Source organism: Tursiops truncatus, chromosome 14 (genome assembly GCF_011762595.2).
Source record: "Tursiops truncatus isolate mTurTru1 chromosome 14, mTurTru1.mat.Y, whole genome shotgun sequence".
Taxonomy (NCBI): Eukaryota; Metazoa; Chordata; class Mammalia; order Artiodactyla; family Delphinidae; genus Tursiops; species Tursiops truncatus.
Window position 1 is genome coordinate 60,353,385 of NC_047047.1, and position 24,729 is coordinate 60,378,113.

The 24,729-nt window shown below is 38.5% G+C and overlaps 1 long non-coding RNA gene across 1 annotated transcript in view; it reads left to right on the forward strand.

The window, feature by feature from the left end:
- Positions 1–7,892: 7,892 nt before the first annotated feature.
- The window catches only part of LOC141276396 (uncharacterized), a 245,760-nt gene continuing 228,923 nt past the window's right edge, over positions 7,893–24,729 (forward strand). The window contains exon 1 of the long non-coding RNA XR_012325894.1: positions 7,893–7,967. This is a non-coding gene — a long non-coding RNA (uncharacterized lncRNA). The remainder of the gene's footprint in view (positions 7,968–24,729) is intronic.

Below are 24,729 nucleotides of genomic sequence, written 5' to 3' on the forward strand. Positions count from 1 at the left end.
TTTATTTATTTATTTATGGCTGCGTTGGCTCTTCGTTGCTGTGCTCGGGCTTTCTAGGGGCTAATCTTCGTTGCAGTGCATGGGCTTGTCACTGTGGTGGCTTCTCTTGTTGCAGAGCCCAGGCTCTAGGCACACAGGCTTCAGTAGTTGTGGCACACAGGCTCAGTAGTAGTTGGGCCTCATGGGCTTAGTTGCTCTGCGGCATGTGGAATCTTCCTGGACCAGGGTTCGAACCCGTGTCCCATGCATTGGAAGGCAGATTCTTAACCAGTGCGCCACCAGGGAAGTCCCCAGAACCACTTTTAGTGAAAGATGGTAAAAAAGACAGCTACTTAGCTATTTTCAGTTTCTAAATTTTACTCCATGGCACTGAATTCCTGATCCTTTTGAAGTTAGACATAAAAGAAAACTGCATCCCACAAATCATAATGTAGATTAGGAAACATTTTGAACCCCTTTCCCCTTCATTCTTTTTCTTTTTTTTCTTGTGGCAATCTTTAAAAAATTTTAGTGAAGTGTAGTTGATTCACAATGTTGTGTTTAATTTCTGTTATACAGCAAAATGACTCAGTTACACATATATATTCTTTTTCATTATGGTTTATCACAGGATATTGAATAGTTCCCTGAGCTATACAGTAGAACCTTGTTGTTTATCCATCCTATACATAATAGTTTGCATCTGCTAATCCCAAACTCCCAATCTTTCCCTCCCCCAGGCAAACACAAGTCTGTTCTCTATGTCTGTGAGTCTGTTTTTATTTCACAGATATGTTCATTTGTGTTGTAATTTAGATTCCACATATAAGTGATATCATATGGTATTTGTCTTTCTCTTTCTGACTTACTTTGCTTAGTATCTCTAGGTCTATACATGCTGCTGCAAATGGTATTATTTTGTTCTTTTTTAATGGCTGAGTAGTATTCCATTGTGTATATATACAACATCTTCTTTATGCATTCATCTGTCGATGGACACTTAGGTTGCTTCCATGTCCTGGCTATTGTAAATAGTACTGCAATGAACATTGTGGTACATGTCTCTTTTTGAATTATGGTTTTCTCAGGGTATATGCCCAGTAATCGGATTGCTGGGTCGTATGGAAGTTCTATTTTTAGTTTTTTAAGGAACCTCCATACTGTTCTCCATAGTGGCTGTATCAATTTACATTCCCACCAACAGTGCAGAGGGTTCCCTCTTCTCCACACCCTCTCCAGCATTTATTGTTTGTAGATTTTTTGATAATGGCCATTCTGACCACGTGAGGTGATACCTCTTTGTAGTTTTGATTTGCATTTCTCTAGTAGTTAGTGATGTTCAGCATCTTTTCACATGCCTCTTGTCCATCTGTATGTCTTCTTTGGTGAAATGTCTATTTAGGTCTTTTGCCCATTTTTAAATTGGATTGTTTGCTTTTTTGATATTGAGCTCCATGAGCTGTTTTTGTATTTTGGAAATTAATCCTTTTCCGTTGTTTCATTTGCAAATATTTTCTCCCATTCTGAGGGTTATCTTTTTGTCTTCTTTACAGTTTCCTTTGACATGATATTATACATAGAAAATCCTAAAGATGCCACCAGAAAATTGCTAGAACTAATCAATGAATTTGGTAAGGTTGCAGGCTACAAAATTAATTCATAGAAATCTCTGGCATTCCTATACACTAGAAATGAAAAATCAGAAAGAGGAATTAAGGAAACAATCCCATTTACCACTGCAACAAAAAGAATAAAATACCTAGGAATAAACCAACCTAAGGAGGCAAAAGACTTGTACTCAGAAAACTATAAAACACTGATGTAAGAAATCAAAGATGACATAAACAGATGGAGAAATATGCCATGTTCTTTTGTTGGAAGAATCAATATTGTGGAAATGACTGTATTACCCAAAGCAATCTACAGATTCATTGCCATCCCTATCAAACTACCAATGACATTTTACACAGAATTAGAACAAAAAAATTCACAATTTGTATGGAAGCACAAAAGACCCTGAATAGCCAAAGCAATCTTGAGAAAGAAAAACGGATTTGGAGGAATCAGGCTCCCTGACTTCAAACTATACTACAAAGCTACAATAATCAAGACAGTGTGGTACTGGCACAGTAACAGAAATATAGATCAATGGAACAGGATAGAAAGCCCAGAGATAAACCCATGCACATATGGTCACCTTATCTATGATAAAATAGGCAAGAATATACAATGGAGAAAAGACAGACTCTTCAATAAGTGGTGCTGGGAAAACTGGATGGCTACACGTAAAAGAATGAAATTAGAGCACTCCCTAACACCATACACAAAAATAAACTCCAAATTGATTAAAGACCTAAATGTAAGACCAGACACCAGAAAACTCTTAGGGGAAAACATAGAAAAAACACTCTTTGACATAAACCACAGCAGGATCTTTTTTGACCCATGTCCTAGAGAAATGGAAATAAAAACAAAAATAAACAAATGGTACCTAATTAAACTTAAAAGCTTTTCTCCTTCATTATTCTTTCTTATTTACTAAAAATAGATTCTTTCCTTCAGAATTCCTTCCATAGTCTTCCACCTCTTAAAATCTGGCTTATTCATTGCATATGAAAATTCTTTATAAATGTATCTACCCTAGAATTTTCCACCGTTCATCAAAGCTCTTGTAATTTGTTATTCTTTTAAAGTTAGTATTGAAAAATAGTTTAGGGCTTCCCTGGTGGCGCAGTGGTTGAGAGTCTGCCTGCCAATGCATGGGACACGGGTTCGTGCCCCTGTCCGGGAAGATCCCACATGCCGCCGAGTGGCTGGGCCCGTGAGCCATGGCCGCTGAGCCTGTGCGTCCGGAGCCTGTGCTCCACAACGGGAGAGGCCACAACAGTGAGAGGCCCGCGTACCAAAAAGAAACAAACAAACAAAAAAAAACAACAACAAAAAAAAGAAAAATAGTTTAATTGTGAACCTAGACAAAATGAAACACCTAGAATCTCTCAATGTTAACACAGTAGTTTCATATTGGCATAGTTTCTAATAGTATCACTTTTATTTAATCTAAGATCTATCATTATTTTATGTACCTCTAAAAAAAGGGGGGCTTCTAATTGAAATGCAAGACAGTATTGATTAAAGGTGCATCCTGATGTTACAACTGTTGATATGTTAAAAGTGTGCCTTTTAGAATTGAGAAAATTCTAAATTTACCATTTTAATAACTGCATTGTTTTTTGTCAAATTGATGTACTATAATTCACTAAATCATTTTGTTATTGTTGTGCATTTAGGGTGTTTCTAGGTTTTTGATAATAACATGTAGATTTTTTACAGTGTTGAGCAATTTATTTGTCTCACTTCCTGGATTGTGGGCATCAAAAGATTCATGAAAATTCATATGGTTCTTGCTATTTTTCCATTGCTTTCCAACAGTGTTGTCCCATTGCCACTAGCAGTAAATGAGTATCCCAAATCCACAGGAAAATGTTGAGAGCTATTTAAAATACCCCAACTTTTTGAAATTCTAAAATCTTCATAAATATTTCTGTAATTTATATGTATTTGAAATAGTAAGGGTAAACATCTATCCTCATGCTGTTTATTAAATTTTTCCTTAGTAAGGCTTATTTAGCAGCCACCTATAGTTTTGGTTTCTTTAATTTACTTCAGTTTGTCACTAGAACAGTTACTCTTTTGGTGTGATAGGAAGAAAAAAAATCTTGTCTTTATTTTGAATAAGATCAAGATTGTGGTGGTAGCAGAGTGGGTGATATGGAAAGAGAGGTGCTGAGCCCCTTTTTTTAGCAGAAAGACTAGGAATTTCCTGAACCTTCATTTCCAGCATTTATGGGAACCCAGTGGTCTTTGCTTCCTTTTGTCTTTGAAGGATATAGGGTGATGGCTGTAGAGAGCACCCCTACTCTCTACAAAGAATAAAGACTTTGGTGTTAGGTCTACCAAGTTTTAACTTTAATTTTGATACTTAGTAGCTATATGGCATTGGGCAAATTACTTGAAGTCTAACCTAAATTAAGTGTGATATTAATGCTCGCCTAGCAGGGTATTAAGAACTTTGAATAAGTTAATGTATGAAAAGCACCTAATATGCAGCCTGGTTTGCAATAGTGCAGTTAATTCTCCTGTGGCCACTGTGGATGCTTGAGCAGATCATACACAGCATGAGGATACCACATTTCAGGGAATGCTAGCTGTATAATAGTCATTGTGGATTTATATATATATTTATTACCATACAACAGGCACTGTAGGTTTTTATGTACTACTGTCTTGTTGTAACTAAATCAATATATTATGACAACGTTTCATCAGATGGGAGTAAAGTTCCTTGAGAAAATGTACTTTTTCTAATTTGCAGAGCAGAATACAGTTATTGGTTAGATGAAATTTTTCTGAACAACTATTTTATCATTACTTACGTGTTTTTCTTGTTACCAAGAAATTCACATTTGTAATAGGCAGACTAATGTTCCCTCAACCCGTCAAAGATGTCCAGGTCCCCAGAAACTGTGGATGTGTTACCTTACATGGAAAAGGGGAATTAAGTTTGCAGATGGAATTAAGGTTGCTAATCAACTGTCCTTAAAAGTAGGGAGATTTTCCTGGGTTATCCAACTGGGCCCAATGTAATCACAAGGATCCTTAAAAGTGGAAGAAGGAGGCGGAGCAGAGGTCAGAGAGTTGCAACATGACAGGAACCTACCCATTGTTGCTGGCTTTGAAGATGGATAAAGGAGGCAATAAGCCAAGGAATGTGGATACTTTCTAGAAGCTAGAAAGAGCAAGAAAGTGGATTCTCTCCCCTGGAGTCTCCAGAAAGGGACACAGCCCTCTCGACCCCTTGACTTTGACCAGTGAGACCCATTAGGTACTTGTAAACTACAAAATGTAAGATAAAAGATTCGTGTTGTTTTAGGTACTCAGTTTGTGATAATTTGTCACAGCAGCAATAGAAAATGAATACAACTTTGTTAGCAGGAAATTTAGAAAATATGGACAAGAAAAAAAGTAAAATAAAAGTCCCTTGTATTATTTCCTAGCTCTGTCTTCTGACCAGGTCCAGAAGCAGTGACATCCCAATAGCAACAAGCACCCCATCCCCAGATTTTGGTACAAAAAGAGACCAATAGTAACTTTACAGTGGAGACACCTGGCAGACTATACTTTAACCAAAAGGTTGAGGTTGACATCACCAGTGATGTCATGTTGTTGTCATATACACCCTGATCTAATGTAACAAGAAAGGCACTTTTACCTCCATGGTATTTTTCTCAAAAACCTATAACCTCAGTCTAAGCATGAAAAATAAAATCTTAAACATCCAAATTGAGGCACAGTGTACAAAATAACTGGCCAGTGTACTTCAAAGCTGTCAAGGTGATGATAAACAAAGAAAGACTAAGAAAGTGTCACAGACCAGGGACACTCAGGAGACATGATGCCTAAGGGCAAAGTGGAATCCTGGAAAAGAAAAAGGACATCATTAGAAAAAACTGGTAGAATCTAAAAAAGTCTGGAATTTAGTTAATAGTAAGGTAGTACTATCAATCTCTCAATTTTAACAAATGTGCCATAGTTATATAAAATGTTGACTTTAGGGAAAACTGGATGACAAGTACATGGGAGCTCTCTCTATCTTTCCAATGTTTCTATAAATCTGAAGTTGTCTTGAAATAAAAATGTACCTTTCACATAATCCCATTGCTTGAAAATGGCTGTTAATATTTTATAAAAATGAGATTAAGCCCTATAACTTTTGTTCACCAGCTTTTTTTACTCGTCAGCATATTAAGACATTATCTTTCAGATCCTTTGGCTACTTAAAGGGAGACAGTGATTGGTCAGCAGCATCTCAGATTGTACTGGCCATATGACATTTTTCATATCATGGGAGGCAGGCTCTGCCGGCCTTGGTTTGGTCCAAACCTCAGTCCACCTGTGAAAGACAGAAGCTTTCACAAAGATTTCACAAGCTTTAATGTTCATAACACTTTAATATATTCTTGACTCTGTACCTCTTCTAACACTCACAGAACAAGAAAGGCACGAGGAGAGGTTCCTTGTTGCTTTAACACAAGAGCACTGTCTGCCTTTATAATCCATGATTTATGATGCCACCAATAGATTTGACATTGTACTTGAAAGGAAAAAAAAACCCAAATGACTATTTACTGCTTGTCAGTCACTAAATGTTTTTATGTGCATCATTTTATTTAATCCTCAAAGCAATGCTCCGAGGAAGGAAATATTCTCATCCCCATTTCAAACATTTATAGAAAGAGGGTAAGTAACTTGCCCAGGGTCACACAGTAAGTGGTAGAGCTAAGTTTCAACCCAGGCAGTGTGGCTGTAGCCAGAATATTTGATCATTGTGCTGTACTGTTTTCTCAAGGGACAGTTACCTAAATTGTGATTTTTGGGGAGAATTCACAGAATTTATTCTATGAAAAGCTATAGTTGTGGAACAGCAGCAACAGCAACAACAAAATTCTTCTGCAACTGTCTTGTGTTACCAAGGCGTTCTGCTCAGAGGAGACAATGTCAAAGCAGGCAGTAGGAAAATTTGAGAAAGAGTAAACTAGAGAGCTCTCTACTACTCTAAATGTCATTCCTACTCTAGTTGGTATTAAACCTCTGTATGATTGACTTTATTTTCAATATCTGTCCTATTTTTCTACAACATCATTTTTGATGACATCATCATGTATCACATCAGTGTAATAGACCCTAAAACTTTTGCAAGTTCAGAAAACAGTGTGGAAATATCTTTCAAATGCCTGTGAAAACTGTAAAATGCTATGTGAATATTAAGCATAGTATTACAACCTATTTTTAAAATTAGAATTCTTTTGTATACAAATATTCCTATGTATCCATCTAGTTAGCTAATGCTAAAACTAAACAAAACTTACATGCAATTTTCCTTTTATCATTGTTTCTGTCTTTCACATTTCTTTGTGAGTAGAATTAAATTACAACCAAAAATAGAAATGCATTTGTTAGCACCTGGTACCATTGTTCTGAAAGAAAGGTTTTTTTTTTTCCATAGTGGCAAACCTTCCCCACACAGAGTTATATAAATTGAATTTGCATGTTAAAAAAAGTGTGTGCACTGTTGTTTTATAATTAAAGATAAGATTAACCTGTGTGTTGAATTTTCCTCCAACAACTTGAGACATTTTCATGTTACTTTTACTGAAAACAGGGTGAGAGTAATGGGTTAATTATTTTCTGCTGACATTCTCTCCCGTTAGATTAAATGTGCATTTTGGGATTGAGCTGTCAGTTTTGATGTCAGCTTAGTTTTCATGCAGAGTTGGTGCATGGAGATTATTTCCCCATTATTGTTTAATATGTGCTTTTTTATGGGAGTAGAAGTAATTTGCGGCCATCCTGTCAATCATTTCCTCACAGTTTGGACACATACATGAGAAATATAGAAGGAAAGTCTTGAACCAGCTGTTTCAAGCAGTCTAGCTTATTTACATATTTAAACCCCCTGCTTTTGTACCCTTTTTAGAACTGACCATGGTTTAAGTTAAATAATTTAATGAAAATCTATATAGTGCTAGCTAATGTCACAGACAAAAAGTCATTTTATTTGTTTATACAAATTAATCCATTCATTCATTTTTAATGCCATGCTCCTATGTATATTACATTGACAGGATGATATTTATTTAGGTAGCTCAGCATATAATTTCAGCTGATCTTTTCTTAGTCTTTTTGAAAATCTGAAGTTTTGGATCACTTGAAGAAATTCTGATTAATATAATTATTAATTAATAAGGAGAACTTTATTTTTATTTTATACACTGATGGTTTAGTAACAATGTTTTTTATTTGTTATTCATTCTTCAAACATTTATTATGTGCCTACTATCTATAATCACCCTGTTAGGTGGAAAGAGGAGTCTTAAGATATATGACACGTTCTCTGAGTTCAGGCATCAACGATTCAACAGCCTGTGAAGGTATGTTTGGGTTTTATTTGATAAGTTTTGGGGAACTAACAAATGTTTTTGATCAAGGGCATCAACATGGGGATTTAGAGAATTTAATTGACTGTGGTATATGGACTATACAACTTAGGGGAGAGACTGGGACACCTTGTGTGAGGATGTTACAGTGGTACTGGAGGCAGATGAGGATGGTGGCATTTAGAAGCATGGGTAAAAGAGAAACAGGTGTACTTGAGGAGAGTCTAAATAACCTGACAGCTGACTGGCTACCTCTGAAGGTTTGCATCTGATTGAATGGATGAATTAATTTAGAGACATAGTCAAGTCTGGGAGAGACTCTGGGGCGGAGTGAAGGTTGTATTTGTTTTTTTCTCCTCCAGTTTTATTGAGATGTAATTGACATGCAACACTGTATAAGTTTAAAGTGTACAGCATAATGATTTGACTTACATATATCATGAAGCGATTATCACAGTAAATTTAGTGAACATCCATCATCTCATACAAAAATATAGATACAAAATGAAAGAAATAGAAACACATTTTTTTCTGATGAGAACTCTTAGGATTTACTCTCTTAACAATTTTCATATATAACATATAGCTAGTTGTTTTGAGCAATTTGAATTTAGAGTTAGTGGGATATTCAGTAGGCAGGTGAGCATACAGGCTGAGACATGGGAGATAGGATGGGGAGGTACAGTTTCGGGAATCTATTTCCTATAAAAAGAATTTAGAATTCAGTAACTGTTCCTAGAGCAGTTGCTTTCAAACATTGTTGACTGTGATCCATAATATATTTTACATCATGACTTGTTATATGTGTGTATATAAATATACATATTTCTACACGATATGTACTCATATACATATTTTTTAAATAAATAAATTAATTTTATTTTTGGCAGCATTGGGTCTTGATTGCTGCACGCAGGCTTTCTCTAGTTGCGGCGAGGGGGGGCTACTTTTCGTTGCTGTGCGCGGGCTTCTCATTGCAGTGGCTTCTCTTGTTGCGGGGCACGGGCTCTAGGTGTGTGGGCTTCAGTAGTTGTGGCACGCGGGCTCAGTAGTTGTGGCTCACGGGCTCTAGAGCACAGGCTCAGTAGTTGTGGCACACAGGCTTAGTTTCTCCACGGCATGTGGGAACTTCCTGGACCACGGCTCGAACCCATGTCCCCTGCACTGGCAGGCACATTCTTAACCACTGTGCCACTAGGGAAGCCCCCCATATACATTTATATATAATCTTCATATAAACTCATGTTTCTGGCTCAATTTTACCCTCATTACATTTAATGGACCCTGATAATTTTCTACTCTATTTTAAAAATCCTTTATTTAAAAAAAAAGTGCTGATCAAGACTCACTTAATTGATTTCACAATCTACCAATCAGGCATGCCCTGCAGTTGACAGCCACCACGCTGTGGATCCAGCTCCCATGTGTTCTTTCTTGTCGTCATGCCCCTGCCCTCTGCAGGGAAGGATCAGCTAGGATTTTGAGCAGGCTGGTGTTGGGAGCAGCAGCAGCCCTGCTACTGCTGCTTCCGAATTCAGCCAGCCACCTGAAATTGAACTAAGATGCAACAGCACTCAACTGAGGATATGTCTTCTCGTTCTTAGGGATCCAGGATGTGTAGAATGTGGTTCTATTTTATACATGGTGAAAAGAAAGTCAAGGAGAAAAGGTAAAAGATAAGTGTTTAAGAAAAGGATGAAGGAAAATTTACTTTTATGTTGTCTCCAACTTTCTTCACATAAATATGAGGTCAGATTATTGATAATTCACTATTTTTAAAGTCATCTGAAGAGCCAGAGCTCTTAAATCTGTTCTTATACTGAGCATAAGAAGGGTGGAGGGTAATGTGTGTTTATGTGTATGTATTTGTGTACTACATGCCATTTTATTACATTATTTTATGCAAACAGTGTGACCACCCTGACACAGGCTCTCTGGCATGCTTGCCTTGATTATACTCTATGCTACTAACCCTCCATGTTGGAACCAACTGTTCCCCTCCCAGACACTCTTCCGTAATTCCTCAAAGATGTAAGTACCTGGTATATCTTCTTTCTCCTACTAATTCTGTCATCAGTTTTTGGTAATAACACAAAATATTGACATGGACAATGCACTTCCATGCCCTACCTTCTGCCCGAGATGCTCCTTCAAGGATCTTGCTTCCATCCTATGTTATCCAATTACCACCGTAGTCACAGAGTTATTCTCTTATCCAACCCCCATACTCCTTGACTCATTTTCTCTTAGCTGATGATCTTGCATCTTATTTCAATTACAGAAATAGAAGCTATTGATAGAGAGCTTCAACATTTTTCCTTACCTCATTTTCCAACCCACCCACATTTTTGCCACATGTGTTCTGTCTTCCTCCTGCCACGGTGGATGGACTATTACTGCTATTATCTACGTCCCACCTGGTACGCTGGATCCATGTACCCTCATCAACTCAAGGGTATTGCTCCTGTGGTTATATCTTTCCTCAACATGAAACCCTCTACTGGATTACTTACATCACACACAAACATGTTGAAATACTTTCCATCTTTAAAAAAAAGTTCGCTTCCTTAACAGAGTGGTCAATATTTTCTATCATCACTTCTTAATCTCCTCGTAAATTCATTTCAGTCAGGCTTTCTTCCCCACTCCTGCACCAAAACTGTTCTTGGCACTTTTAATAGATGGTGACCTCCATCTATTAAAATCCATTGGTCAGTTCGGAGTTCTCTACTTATTAAAATTCCAGCAGACTTTCACATCAGTAATTACTCCATTCTTCTGGAAACCCTTTCTTCACTTGTCTTCTAGGTTACACAGTATCCTGATTGTTCTGCCTCCCTGGATACTCTCTGTCAGGCTCTTTGCTGGACCTTTCTCTTTTCCAGACCTCTAAACATTGGAGAGTCCCAGGACTTGTTCCTCAGACCTCTTCTGTTTTCTATATGGAATTGTCTCACAAATCCTTTGGCTTTAAATGTTAATTAAATGCTAATGATGTTACAATTAATATTTCTAGACTTGAATTCTTCCCTTAGTTCAACATCTATGTCTCTCTTTAGATATTTAGCAGTCATTGCAAACTTAGCATGTCCAAAAAAGTACTCTGCACTTTTGCCCTCTTATAAACTACCCCTTCCTCAGTTTTCCTCATCCAATTAATAGAGGCATGATAAACTAAGGGGACTCAGGCCTGAGAATAAGGAGTCATCTTTGAGTCCTCCTTTTCACTAATACTCTACCTCTGGTTTGCCAGAAAGCCCTACTAACAATACTCCAAAATCTATGCTGAATTCAACCACTTTCCCTGCTAACAATACTCCAAAATCTATCCTGAATTCAACCACTTTTCACCATCTCCACAACAACTGTCCAAGACACCATCATTTCTCAACTGGACCCTGGCTGTAGCTGGTCAAATTACCTTCCTGCTTCTACCCTTAGCTTTAAAATCTGGTATTCATACAGTGGCTAGAATGATCTTTTAAAAAGTTTAATCAAGTCACTTTCTTTCTTTGCTTAAAACCATTTAAGGCTTCCCATCATAATTAGAAGAAAATCCAAAACAAATTTCCATGACGATGCTAGTCCTTCATGATTCTCATTTTTTACTATCCTTTCCTCAGCCCCTCTCATGTTCCTCAAACACAACAAACTTGTTTTGGGCCATCATGATTAACTTTTTCCCTCACAGGGATGCTTTCCCCCCATATCCTCATTTCTTTCAGATCTTTCCTAGAAGGTCATTTTGTCAGAAAGGCCGTTTTTTTTTTTTTTTCTGACCTCTATATCAAATAGCAGACTTCCCACCTCCTGCCAGTGCTCTCTTTCTCCTTAATTTGATTCTCTCTCTCTTTTTTTAAGAGCATTTATTTGCTGCTGCAACTGTAAGATATATTGTTAGTCATTTTCTGTTCTTCTCACTCTCCACACCCACCCAAACCCAGAAAGCAAGTTCATGAAGGCAACAGCTTTATCTATCCATCTGTATCTGTTGCATCTAGAAAAGTGGTGCCTGGCATAAAAAGATGCTGTAATATTTGTGGAATTAAAACAAGTTAATTTTTAAAAGAGAATATCAATACATTGGAGTCTTATCATAGTTTGGTCTTCCCTATAAGACCCTTCCATGTGTGCTTATCTTTAAAGAGGACTCCATTCTGTTTATACCTAGAGCTTCTCTTTAAGTTTACTTCAACTATAGGGCAGTGCGAAGGCCAGTCTTGGAGCTAAGTCAATATGTGAGCATTCGGGAAAAATCTTGATTTATTAAAAAAAGTATTTTTGCATTGTGTTTCTTTCAAGTGAATAGAAAGATGAATTGCAGCAAATAAGTACAGATTCTGCCTCTGTCATTGAGTTTTACTGCTGAATGGCCTGAGACTGCATAAGTTTTGCTGGCAGCAGTTGCAGAATGAGGACAGGAGTCAAGAAGATGTGCTTTCTAATCCTAGCACTAGTTAGAAAACAGCAGGAGGAAGGTGGGTGATTGCCTAATTTTATAATCTTTGGTGTTCAAGTTTCTTTTTCAAAATTAGGGTTTGCACCAGGGGCTGGATGATATCTTTGGTCCCTTCCTGCTCTAATATCATACAGTTCTTCTGTCAAACAAGACACTCCCAAGTAAGCCTTAGCCATTGTTGTCAGATATTCTATTCAGCTACTTCATGTATAATGCAAACATAGACACAATCCCTGTGAACCATTTAGCTTCTTCTGAGAGACAGCAATCTGTGTCACACTGAGTGATCCCTTGCTGCTGGTTCCAAGAGCTGTTGGATAAATGCAGCCGTGAGCTGGAGCCAGTGCCCAAAAACCAGTCCTGTGTATCTCTTCCCAACTCATTGTTCAGTCACATCACTCTGTGTTGGTAGATTGAAATTGGCCATGGAGGTAGTATTTACACCTAGGGAATGCTACAAATCAGGGTTTCCCCCCCCGCTACTCCACTCCCTGACCAAGAGCCAGTTGTTAAATTTATTTATCAGCATACCACCAGATAAGTGTGAATAGGTATCACCATCGTTAGGTGAATAAATCAAGGGAATTCTGATTTATAGTGGTACATGGGGTACATGGTACCACTATGGGACATAGAAAACCCACAGGTACAACCACCACAACTACCATCCTTTTAACAAACCTGATTGAGAAATTACTGATTGCGGCACAACAATAAGGACTTTATATGACTTATTTCATACTGATAACGGTTCATGAAGTTATTATTATTACTATCATTTTTACCAACAAGGAAGCAAAACTGATGAGGGGTTAAATAACCTACTCAAGATCATACAACTGGTAAGTGGTAAGATCATACAACATGTGCCCAGGTTTCTCTGATTCCAATCGTGAGGCTATACTGTCTCCCTGACACATAATATACACACAGACACATTGTTTTTTTTTAAAAAATAAATTTATTTATTTATTTATAGCTACGTTGGGTCTTCCTTGCTGCACGTGGGCTTTCTCTAGTTGCGGCAAGTGGGGGATTGCTCTTCGTTGCGGTGCGCGGGCTTCTCATTGTGGTGGCTTCTCTTGTGGAGCACTGGCTCTAGGTGCACGGGCTCCAGTAGTTGTGGCACGCAGGCTCAGTAGTTGTGGCTTGTGGGCTCTAGAGTGCAGGCTCAGTAGTTGTGGTACATGGGCTTAGTTGCTCCGCAGTGACACATTCTTATCTATACATACATTTATGGGTTTAAAGATACTTCTTTTCGCTCCACTGTGGTGATTGTTTCTCTCTTTCTTCACAAAGGGCAAAAATATCACAAATACAAATATGACACCAGAGACTTGTTTGTTCTCAAAAAACACTTAAAACTTTCCGTAAGGACTAGTTCAGAAATGGGACTGAGGATCCCATCTGAGTCAATATCAGAAAGGCACAGTGACATGGAAGATACCCACATTTTTTATCTTGAAAGCTTTATCTCTTCTTGTTGGCAAAATAGCTGAAAAGGAAACTGCTTAACCTAAGACAGGCACTTCATCCTCAAAATAAATTGCTTCCTAAAAAGTGGTTGTATAATCCTTGAATTAAAGTTCCAAATCCACAGAGAAAAACATTACCAGGACTGTGTTAGGTTTAAAGGAAAGTGTCCATTAGCTCCCAAAACATGCTAAGGAAACTAATCTCAGGACGGGATGAAAGTCGCAGGAATAATGGTTATGCCTTTGATCCATTACCCATATGGCATTCTTGACAGGATTATGTAATGACCTTTAAAAAGTATTTTGGAGCCGGCAGACCTGGAAACATTTATAGATTTTCAAATATGAGTATCAAATCAGATGAAAAGGAAATTAAGCTTTTCTCCATTAACTTCAACTAGAAGCTCCCTTTTCAAATTTTTCCTTACGTAAGAGTCTTTAGAGATGACAGTTGCAATGCTGCTAGACAAGCCTCCAGGAAGTAAAGGGGAAAAGAGAATAGCTGCCATTTAACTAGTCAGTTTAAGCAGATTGATCAACTCCTTCTCTCAGGGGATTTGGTTGAAGTAGATGGCAAGGGGTTTGAGAAATTAGGTCAGGGATTTCCACCAGGCAGTAGCACTTGGACCAACTGTAACGTCTGTGTCAAAGGGTTTATAAGAAATTAAATATGCTAATGAATCTGGCTATTGTTCTGGGGAAATATGTGAAGTATTGCTCATCTCTCTGCACCTCTCTGTAAGATGGAGGAGGGCCATTTTTAGTGTAATCTTGAGTTGTTTACAGACTGATTCTGCTGGTCCAGAGAGCAAACTTTTGAGAAACACTGGTCTGTGGTTTTCAACTCCAACTTTACACTAGAATCATTGCAGGTGAGAAGGAGAAAGAGAGAGACAGGAAGAGACAGAGAGAGAGAGAACAAGAGAGACAGAGAGATTGATAGAGAGATAGAAGCAAAGCTTGGAATCTATTTCAGACCAAAATCTCTGGGGTGGAGTTGGAACATCAGTGCTTTTTACAAGCTCCCTGGGTGATGCTCATGTACAGCCAGGGTTGAAAACCATGAATCTAGATCCACCTCTTCATTTTCAGGTTTAGAGACCTGATTTGTGCAAGGTTATACTTAATTTAGTTCAACTGAGTGAATGTTTATTCAGTCCCAGCTGTGAGTTGGGCTCTGCCTCTGAGCTCAGGGGCACAGAGATGAGGGCACTGCTCATGTGGAAAGAAGTAGTTCTTCCTCAACTTGCCTTTCTCTGAACTCCTCGCAGACCTCCCAGGGCTCTGTAGGATATTTTCATTATTTCAAAAATCCTATAGAAGGGCTTACCTGATGGCGCAGTGCTTACGAATCCACCTGCCAGTGCAGGGGCATGAGTTCGAGCCCTGGTCCAGGAAGATCCCACATGCTGCGGAACAACTAAGCCTGTGTGCCACAGTTACTGAGCCTGAATTCTAGAACCTGCAAACCACAACTACTGAGTCTGCGTGCTACAGCTACTGAAGCCTGCACGCCTAGAGCCTGTGCTGAACAACAGGAGAAGCCACTGCAATGAGAAGCCCGCGCACCGCAACGAAGAGTAGCCCCCACTTGCCGCAACTAGAGAAAGCCCTCGTGCAGCAATGAAAACCCAACACAGCCAAAAATAAATAAAATTAAATTAAAAAAAAATCCTATAGAAGACTCCATGTTCTCCCACGATAAGTTGACACAGACTTACTACATGATCTAATTTATTTGCTATTCATAGGAATTCTGTTAACTAGATGTGTGGCAACTCTGGTGTTGTGCTCACCAGGAGCTCTGATTCACGTAGTGGTTGTCAGTATTGACTGCTAGAATCAATCTGCTGCGTCAAGTCCCCAGCTCCTCTACTGACTAGTTTTTTGATTATGGTCAAATAATTTTTTTTCTCTGTGCCTCAGTTTCCTCAAATGGGGTGATGATATTAGGCATAGGGTTGTTTTGAAAGTATCTGTAAAGAACTTACATTTTCAGGAAAAGAGCACACCATCAATGTCAGCTATTGTTTACTATTGTTCCTTTCTTCTGAGCTTTACTAAGCTGTGTATTGGCGCTATTGCTAGGGAATGAATGCATCCCTACACCTCTAACTTTCAATTCTTGTAATTATCAAGGTGGGCTAGAAAAATATGAGCCACACATTGTATTTTGTCTCTATGTTGAAAGCAGTCAATTAACTGAAGTGGTAGGGACTTTCTGATGCTTAGGTGGAACTGTGCTGGGGCTGGGTGGGTGGGGAAGGGTGATTTGCAAGGCGAAACAGTGGATTCAGTGACAGTAAAAGTGTACGTACTTTCCTTACTTTAAAGAAATGCTTGGTAATAGATATCTCCAACAGAGTATAATTAACATAAGTGAAAACTGGCACAATAAATTGTTATTTTTATCATTGTCCCCATGCTATTGGGCAAATTTAAAAAAAATATTATTTAGAATTTTGCATTCAGAAAGGAAATCTGGTTAAAAAGGTTAATAGGAATTGGATCATTTTGAGCAGAATTTGTTTGTTTGCTGATCCTTTTTCAAATTGATGTTAAGATCACACAATATGCAGCATATTCTTAACTCAAATAGTCCTCACCAATAATTAGTGATTACTCATAATTCATACCTTCAGAATGAGGGAGTATAGTCTCAACTGAGAAATCTTTTATGTGCTTTGCTGTATGTATATGTATGTGTGTGTAGGAGAAGCTGAATTCTTTCTCTTTCACAGAACCCATGGAGTAGTGACTTTTAACCTTTTCTTTCCCTGGATGTCTTTGATAATTTTGTGAAGCCATAGACCTTATTCCAAGAAAAATGTGTTTCTAGAGGCATGTGCATGATTTTGCATGCATCTATAGATCTTTCAAGTTAAAACAAACTATGAGGTTTTTCCTGCCAAAGTTTATGTTTCCCAAATTCAGATCTGCGTAAAAAAAGGGGGATGCTGGACATTTACTAGCTGAGAATCCACCTACATAACGTTCGGACTCTCCAGCTTTTCTGAAGCTTTGAGCAGGTGTATACAGGCCCTGCTTCTTTGTAGTTACCATAGCAGACATGAGATGCTGGTCTGAATCATCACTCTTCCCCATGGAAAGTAATTTATTAAAATTTTATTAAATCTGAAGATATAGTCAGGACAAGACCATGTGCAGAGAACTGTGGGAGTGAGTTGCCTAGAAATCTAGCTTTTGTTAGTTTGGGACGACTTGGTGATCTGACCCCAGTGTTGAAGCCAGACGTGGAGATGGCACAAGCAGCACTGGCTACATGGTTTGTGGGGCCCAGTGCAAGCTGAAAACGCTTGGCCTCTTGTTTAAAAAGAATTCAGAATTTCAAGATGGTGACAGCAGAGCATTGAATCATGTGGGGGACCCTTCTGAACATGGTGTCCTGTGCAGTTACACAGGACCATCATCCACGAAGATGGCCATGACCACAGAGACATAGAGACAGTGATGGGTATCAGTAATGGATACAAAATTGAAATTTGCTTATAGGGGAAGAGGGGATTGGTCTTGTTTTTGGAGGGAGAGCAGAGTCAGGAAGCAGCAAGAAGGATGGATGGGAGAAAATTTTATAATTCTGTCTCTTTTCTTTCCCCCACATTTTTTTCCGGGTGGGCCTGAAACTGGAAGTTCAGTATGTGTGGGTCACAGCAGTTTACCACCCCTGCTCACACAGCCCAGGTGAACAGGAGCCTGTGGTGATGGGGATCAGGCAGTGGTTTTCTGGGGTGGAGAGCTAATGGCTAGGGGAATGGGTGGACAAGCTGGAGTTTCTATGTGCCCTTCATTCCTTCCCAATCTTCCTGCACTTGGCAATTATAGCAAAGGGTACTGCCCCACTGCTACTGAGAGCAGTGCCCGGGCACAGGTCCCCTAAGATTAGGAGCAAGCAGGGAAGTCAGGTAGGGGGGCAGGAATGGTGAGCATAGACTGCAGCACTAGAGTTTTTCTGCCCAAGGTAGAATTTTTCTCTACTCCCTGAAGAGTGGGACTGGGGCCGGGGCCACTGCCCTTAAAGTAATAAAAATGTGCTCTCAGGGAAAAAAGATTAGATATTGGAGGAACATAAGCTCCAAATGAGAAAGAGAACGGAAATTAAAAGCCTTTCCAGAGGAAGCAGAGCTAATGAAACAGAATATGACTTTAAAATGGTCTTAATAAATATTCTTACAGAGGGATAAGGGAAGCTTTTCAAATCACAGAGCAGGAAAAAGAACTAATTTAAAATTCGGGGTATTAAAACATAACTGTTGGGATTGAAAAACAACCCAACCAACTAGTGAGACAGTTGGAATCACAGAATGGGTACAGCTGAAGTACAAACTAGTGAACCAAAGGGTTGTGTCACAAAACTTTCGCGGAAGACATCAGGAAGAGATGGAATCCATGAAAAATGTTGAGAGTCATGAAACACAGGAATAAAAGTGTCAAAATCTATAAAAGAGAATTCCCAGAAGGTGAGAAAGGAACCAACAAAGAAGAGGAAATATGAACAAGAATTTCCCAGAATTAAAGAAGGATATAAAAGCTCAGGATAAAAAGGCTAATGGAGTGCTGAACAGAACAGATGAGAAAACTAAAATCAATAGCCAGACAGCTAATAGTTTAACTGAAGAACATAAAGACAGAAAGAATAATTTTAAAGATTCAAGAGAGTAAGAAAAGACCCGAGCAAGTGCTGGCTGATGGCAGGGCTCTTAACAGCGGCAATGGATAATGTCTTCAAGGTTTTAAAGGCAAAGAAATTTGAGCTTAGAATTTTATATCCAGATAAACTACCATTTTAGTAAAGAAATTCTCTGCCTTACAAAGTTTAAACAGTTTCCCACTCAAAGATCGTCTTTGAAATGCTCCCAAGAGGTGCTCTGCAAAAAGAAAAATCAATATGGAGGGATAAATGAGAATGGGAAATAAAACATTTGCAAAGAAGTAGATCACGTTTATAATGTCTAAAGAAGCAATGATTTAAAAAAATTTATAATTTTAATGACGAAGAATTAATACTTTAGATGATACACCACCAAGGCAAGAGCAAAGCGTGTTTAAGGAAAAGTGTGCTCAAGTTTTTGCCTTGTTTGGGAGACATGGATGTTGATCAGTTTAAACACTGAGAGGGAAAACTAAGCATAACAATAAGTTTTGAAAAATTAGGAATTATATTCAGAAGATTAAAGAAAAATGGATAAAGTTCAAATGGCAGAGGAAAATTTTATCTAAACAAGGAATTGCTCTAGGTCATGGAGGTTAAAACACAGAGATTAAAAAAAAATCTTGTGTTCAAACATTGATTGTGTCACTAATCATTGTGTGACAACAGGCAAATAACCTCTGTGAATATTGATTTCCTATCTGTAAAACAGGAGTGACAATGCCTACCAGGAAGCATTGATGTGGGTATGAAATAAGATACTGTTAGTATTGCGTTTAGCATGAGGCCAGGGGATAGTAAATGCTCAAAAGAAGGCAGATAGTACAGCCTTGGTTCATATTTCCAGTGCTGACCTAGCCCTGCCTTGTCCTTGGCACCAAGGACACTGAGTTTATTGCTGATATTTTTTCCCCTAAGACATCTGGGCTCCATCAATTAGAAAGATTGTCTACCTTTCAGTTTCCTTAATTATAAGAAAGCACTAAAAATGCCACTATTTCTTATAGTTATTATGAGAATTAAGTAAATTAATACATATAAAACACTTAGGATCTATTAAGTGCTTTAAATGTTAATTACTATAATTATTTTTATGCTTATTCTTAGATGGAAACTTCCAGAACATACCATCTGCTCCTTAGAAAATTCCCTCAATAGGGTTATAGTACGGATGTAATCAATCATAAAACATTTAAGGCACAAGGGCAGTGAACCTCTCTAGAACACTCAGGTAGTGTGGTCTCTCTGACATGGCAGTCATTCATCAAAGAAACAACTGCAAGGTCCACTTTTGTGAAGAAGTATTCTTAGTCTTGAACTCTGGCATATGCTTCACTGGACAGAAGAATAAAACAGCTTTAAGAAAGATGATGATTACCAGCTGGTTAAACTTACCAATTCCAAGATGTCTGCCTTGCAGAGCACACATATCATAGTAGGATTCTCACCAATAGCTCACTTTGGTGATGTAGCCTTGTGTATATTTACATGGTGCTCTCTCCATGAATTCAAAATGTTTCTATTGACTCACTGTTGGTAAACATGTGCTTTGAGGACTTTTCCCAGACACAATGAGTTCATACCTTCCCTCAGAAAGACACAGATATAATAACCTAGCAGTTAAGGTGAGTGTTGTATCCAGCCTAATGGTTTTATGCTCCAGTTCACTGACATTGGCTAGGTCATTTAACGTTAATACACCTCTGTTTCCTTCTACTGTGGCCTGTACTATGACACTACTGACAGAACCTCTCTGACTGTATGATTTTGATGATTAAACGAGACTAGAAATGTCAGAATCATTTGAAATGTCAGAATCAGAACAAATGTTCAGTAATTGTTAGTGTTGCTGACAATAAGATGGTGGTAACCATGGTCACAAGGACAAGATGTGGTCTATGGATGTGGGGATCTTTCTCCTCTATCCTCCCTCCCATTCCTGTGAAGTTAAGAATAAGATATTGAAATTAAGCCTAACTATCTTAATCAGTTAATGTAAATACACCAAATGCTTATGAGCACAGCACAACATGTTTGTTTCTTTTCTTCCTCTAATAAAAGTTCATATAAATAATTTCAACTTCACAGTTACTAAAATCTGCTAAGAGATTGGGGTAGGTTTTTTTCTGCTTTCAGACGGGGTGAGATGCCTTATCCAAGGACACAATACACAGGAAGAATGAAGGTCATGTTCCTTATGAGACCTGGTAAATACCCTTTTCCCACAATTTCTTTGACAAAAGGTGGCTCCATGTCAGTTTTCATGCAAGATTTATTAAATTGTCACAGAGACCCATGCATATTCTAGCAGAAGATACTAATGATGATTCTCAAGATGCATTTTTTTGTAACCTTCAGGCATTAATAGATGAGAAACCAATGCCTGACATCAAACTCCCAAGAAGATATGGAGACAGAGCAATGTGTCAGTAAAAGTGAAGTTGCAGATTCATTTTGTCTGCTCTTTAACACTCTATTGTATGGAAGTGACTCTGAATAGTGAAATACTCTGAATAGTCCTCAATGCATTTGGCCGGAGGCAACCTTATGAAAATACTGACAATGAAAAGGAACCAGCATATAAAGAATAATGGGGGACAAAAATGCCTAGGCAATCACCAGGGCATAAAAAAAACCAGTCACATCAGCCAAGCGTGCTTAGATAGAAAGATGTATGACACACAAATAGGATGGCCAAGTATTAACAAGTAGGCAAGGCTGGAAGGCGGAGCTCCTGTGGGTATATTCTCATGAAGGAAAAGGGTTATTATTAAAACAGCCAACAGATAATTGAGTGCTTATGATGTACCAGACCCTCTAATAATTATTTTATAACTATTAACTCATTTTATTCTATAGAAACTTTTGAGTCATTTTCAAATATTATCATCATCTTATAGACGAGGAAACTGAGACACAGAAGGGTCTTTGCAAAGGCGCATGTTTCTAAAAGGGAAGTGCTGGGATTTAAGCCCAGGTGGTCTGGTTCTACAGTTGCGAGACAGTAAGTTATCATTCAAAGGTGGGGAGCAGGAAGTGGAGGAAAGCCGGAGCCCTTGTGCTCAACCACTACATCGCCTCCACCGGATGCAGCATCAATGGGCCTATTTTGTCAGTCCTCTGAGAGAAATGAATGTCCTGTGGGAGATTTTATAGTATCTGAGACACAGGAGCACGTTGCTCTGTTTTCAGTTCCCAATATCGTTATCATATGTCCTAGTTTGTCCAAGACTAGCTATGGTTTATGCCTGCTGTCAAGGTGTAATCAATAAGAGTGCTTTAACAAGTGTCCCAATTTGGAAGATAAAGTATATTGTCACTCTGTGTTGACAGTCAAATGGTTAATCCCTGGGCAGAACTAAACCCACTAGAAAGCTGAAGTGCTGTGCTAATGATTTCTTATATACACAAGAGAGAGATGGGGGTCGAGGAGGACTTGCTCTGTAGGAGGAATACTAAGGAGTGACATCCCTCACACCCAGGAAAAAAATAAAATAGAAACACCCAATAGAAAATAGCAGAATCTTCAAAGTAGACAGCATAATTAGATTCCGTTAAAAAGTACTCCAAAGAGGGCATTTTCATCGCACTTAACTCTGTCAAAGGCAAAGCTAGGATAAAAGACTGATTTACTCAGAGAAAATTTTAGGTGAATTCCAATCATGTCTGGTTAGTTTTAATATCTATCCAGGTATTAGAACCCAGACCTAAATGTCAGGAATTGGGGGATATGGGATGGGTTAATTTATTAAAATTTGTTCTCAGCTTGTTGCAGTGAACCTGAATTCATTTTACTGAAGTTAATATGTTAATTCTCAGAGGGAGTTCACATGTGAGGTTAGTCATCCCTAAATTTGTGTATGGCAGCTATTAAATTAATGAACTGATTATTAAATTACCTCTTGTGGAGGAGTTAGTCCTTCCTTATTTATACCTATCCTCTGTGTTTTGCCTTTTCACACTTAAAATGACTACAAACACGTGGATGAAGATGAGCCTTTCTCAATATCAGTGAGCTATGTTCTAGACCGTAAAGCTCAACCTTTCTTACCCGTCCGCTGGGTGCCAGACCAGAGAAGGCAGGAAGCCACAGGCTTTCTTATATAACTTGCCACAGTGAATATGGTAACATTTCTCCTCAAGCCCACCAAAGACTACTCACTCAGTGGTTGTAAGACACAGAGCTATTAAATGTGAGAATTTTAGTTGGTAGGTCCAGAAGTTTTGGGCAAATCCATTTTCTTTGCTGAGTAAATTCTCCGTGAGTTGTTTTTTTTTTTTTTTTACATCTTTATTGAAGTACAATTGCTTTACAATGGTGTGTTAGTTTCTGCTTTATAACAAAGTGAATCAGTTATACATATACATATGTTCCCATATCTCTTCCCTCTTGCGTCTCCCTCCCTCCCACCCTCCCTATCCCACCCCTCTAGGTGGTCACAAAGCACCGAGCTGATTTCCCTGTGCTATGTGGCTGCTTCCCACTAGCTATCTATTTTACGTTTGGTAGTGTATATATATGTCCATGCCACTCTCTCACTTTGTCACAGCTTACCCTTAAGGCCAGAGCAGGAAGCTTGTGTCTTTGGGACTCCCTTGAGTAGACAAGGGGAGAGGGAAGCTGGGAGCGATCATTAAACTTCACAGAAATAGATTTTCCATAAATAAGTCTCACTGTACGTTGAAAGTATGGAAAAGAATATACTCAGTGAGTTATAAAATGTTGAGGTTTATAAAAAATTGAGGTCCTATTGTTAATATAGCAGAATGGGGCTTTTGGGGGATATATTGCAGTGGAAAAGCACCAATTCTTGATAGGTGATAGACATGCTGGAATACATTCCTTTACAATTACAGAGGCAATTTCTTAGAAAGCTATAGAAACCTGATCAAGTACCCCTATTTATTTTTCACTAAGTTTGATTATGCTTTATTTCCCATCTGACTTTCTATTAGTAAAGTTGGTGCTGAGATAAAAGGATTTCTGTGCTACTAATGTACACTGTGGTCTAGTTTCCCGAATACTTTAAATAATTGCTCTTATATTGGCTTAAAATTGTGAACCAGAAACCTCTTGGGAACTTTCACTTAATCTGGGCTGTTTTCAAGCCTATTGCTTCTGCAACCATTTCTGGTAGAATTTTATCACCCTACCCCTTTATTTTTGCAGGTAATCTTTGTGACAACTTTGTAGGAAACCAGGTACATTTAGTTGTACTATTCTTGCAAATTAACTTCCTCCCTGTAGCTCCATGCCATTTTTCATTCTCTTCTTCTCCATCTTCAAAGGCATTCAGTTTCCCATCTGCGCATGAGACTGTGCTAGACCCTACACAAACGATTTAATGGAAATAAATCCTGACCTCTGGGGACTTCATGTCTGTGTTGATCAGGAGAACCTGATGGCTATAACAAATAAGCCCCAAATGCCAGTGGGTTAACACAACAGAATTTCATTTGTCATTAATTTCACAGTCTAGCAGGGGTTGGTAGGGGCTGGCTGTAGTCCATGCAACAATTTAGTGACTGAGATTCCATCTATCCAGCGCCGGCTGCATCCCATAAGGCTTCAGAGGCTTCCAGTGCAACCCCTAACTCCAGCTGGCAGAAAGGAGGAAAGACAGCATGGATGGAGCACACAGGAAGTTTTTAAGACGCCAGGTCTGGAATTTGCGGTCTCATCTAACTATAGTGGAATGGAAAGTTTGATCTCCCCATGTATCAGGGAGGAAAAGCCAAAAATAAAGCAGGGTTTTGTGAACACAGAGCTGTCTCCCCATACTCCATACAATCAGAGACATATCCTTATCTTAAACAACATGATTATATAGCATTTCTTTTTTCTTGTATGGTGATTATTCCATTTGTAAAGTTGGTGCTGAGATAAAGGGATATTCATGCTCTTAAGTATAAACCATGGTCTACTATCACAACTACTCAAAATAATTGTTCCTGTATTGTTACTGGTAGGCATATGGCATATCTGTGATTTGATCAAGTACCAAGAGTATTTATAGGTTGGGTGATTGAAGTCAAACATTTATTTTGTCATGGCAGATGATTAAGGAACCCAGGGTAATGTATTTGGATATTGCCTCTAGGCATTTGGAGGGTTTCTGCTTCTTGTCTGAGAGCTCCATCGAGCTAGCTTAA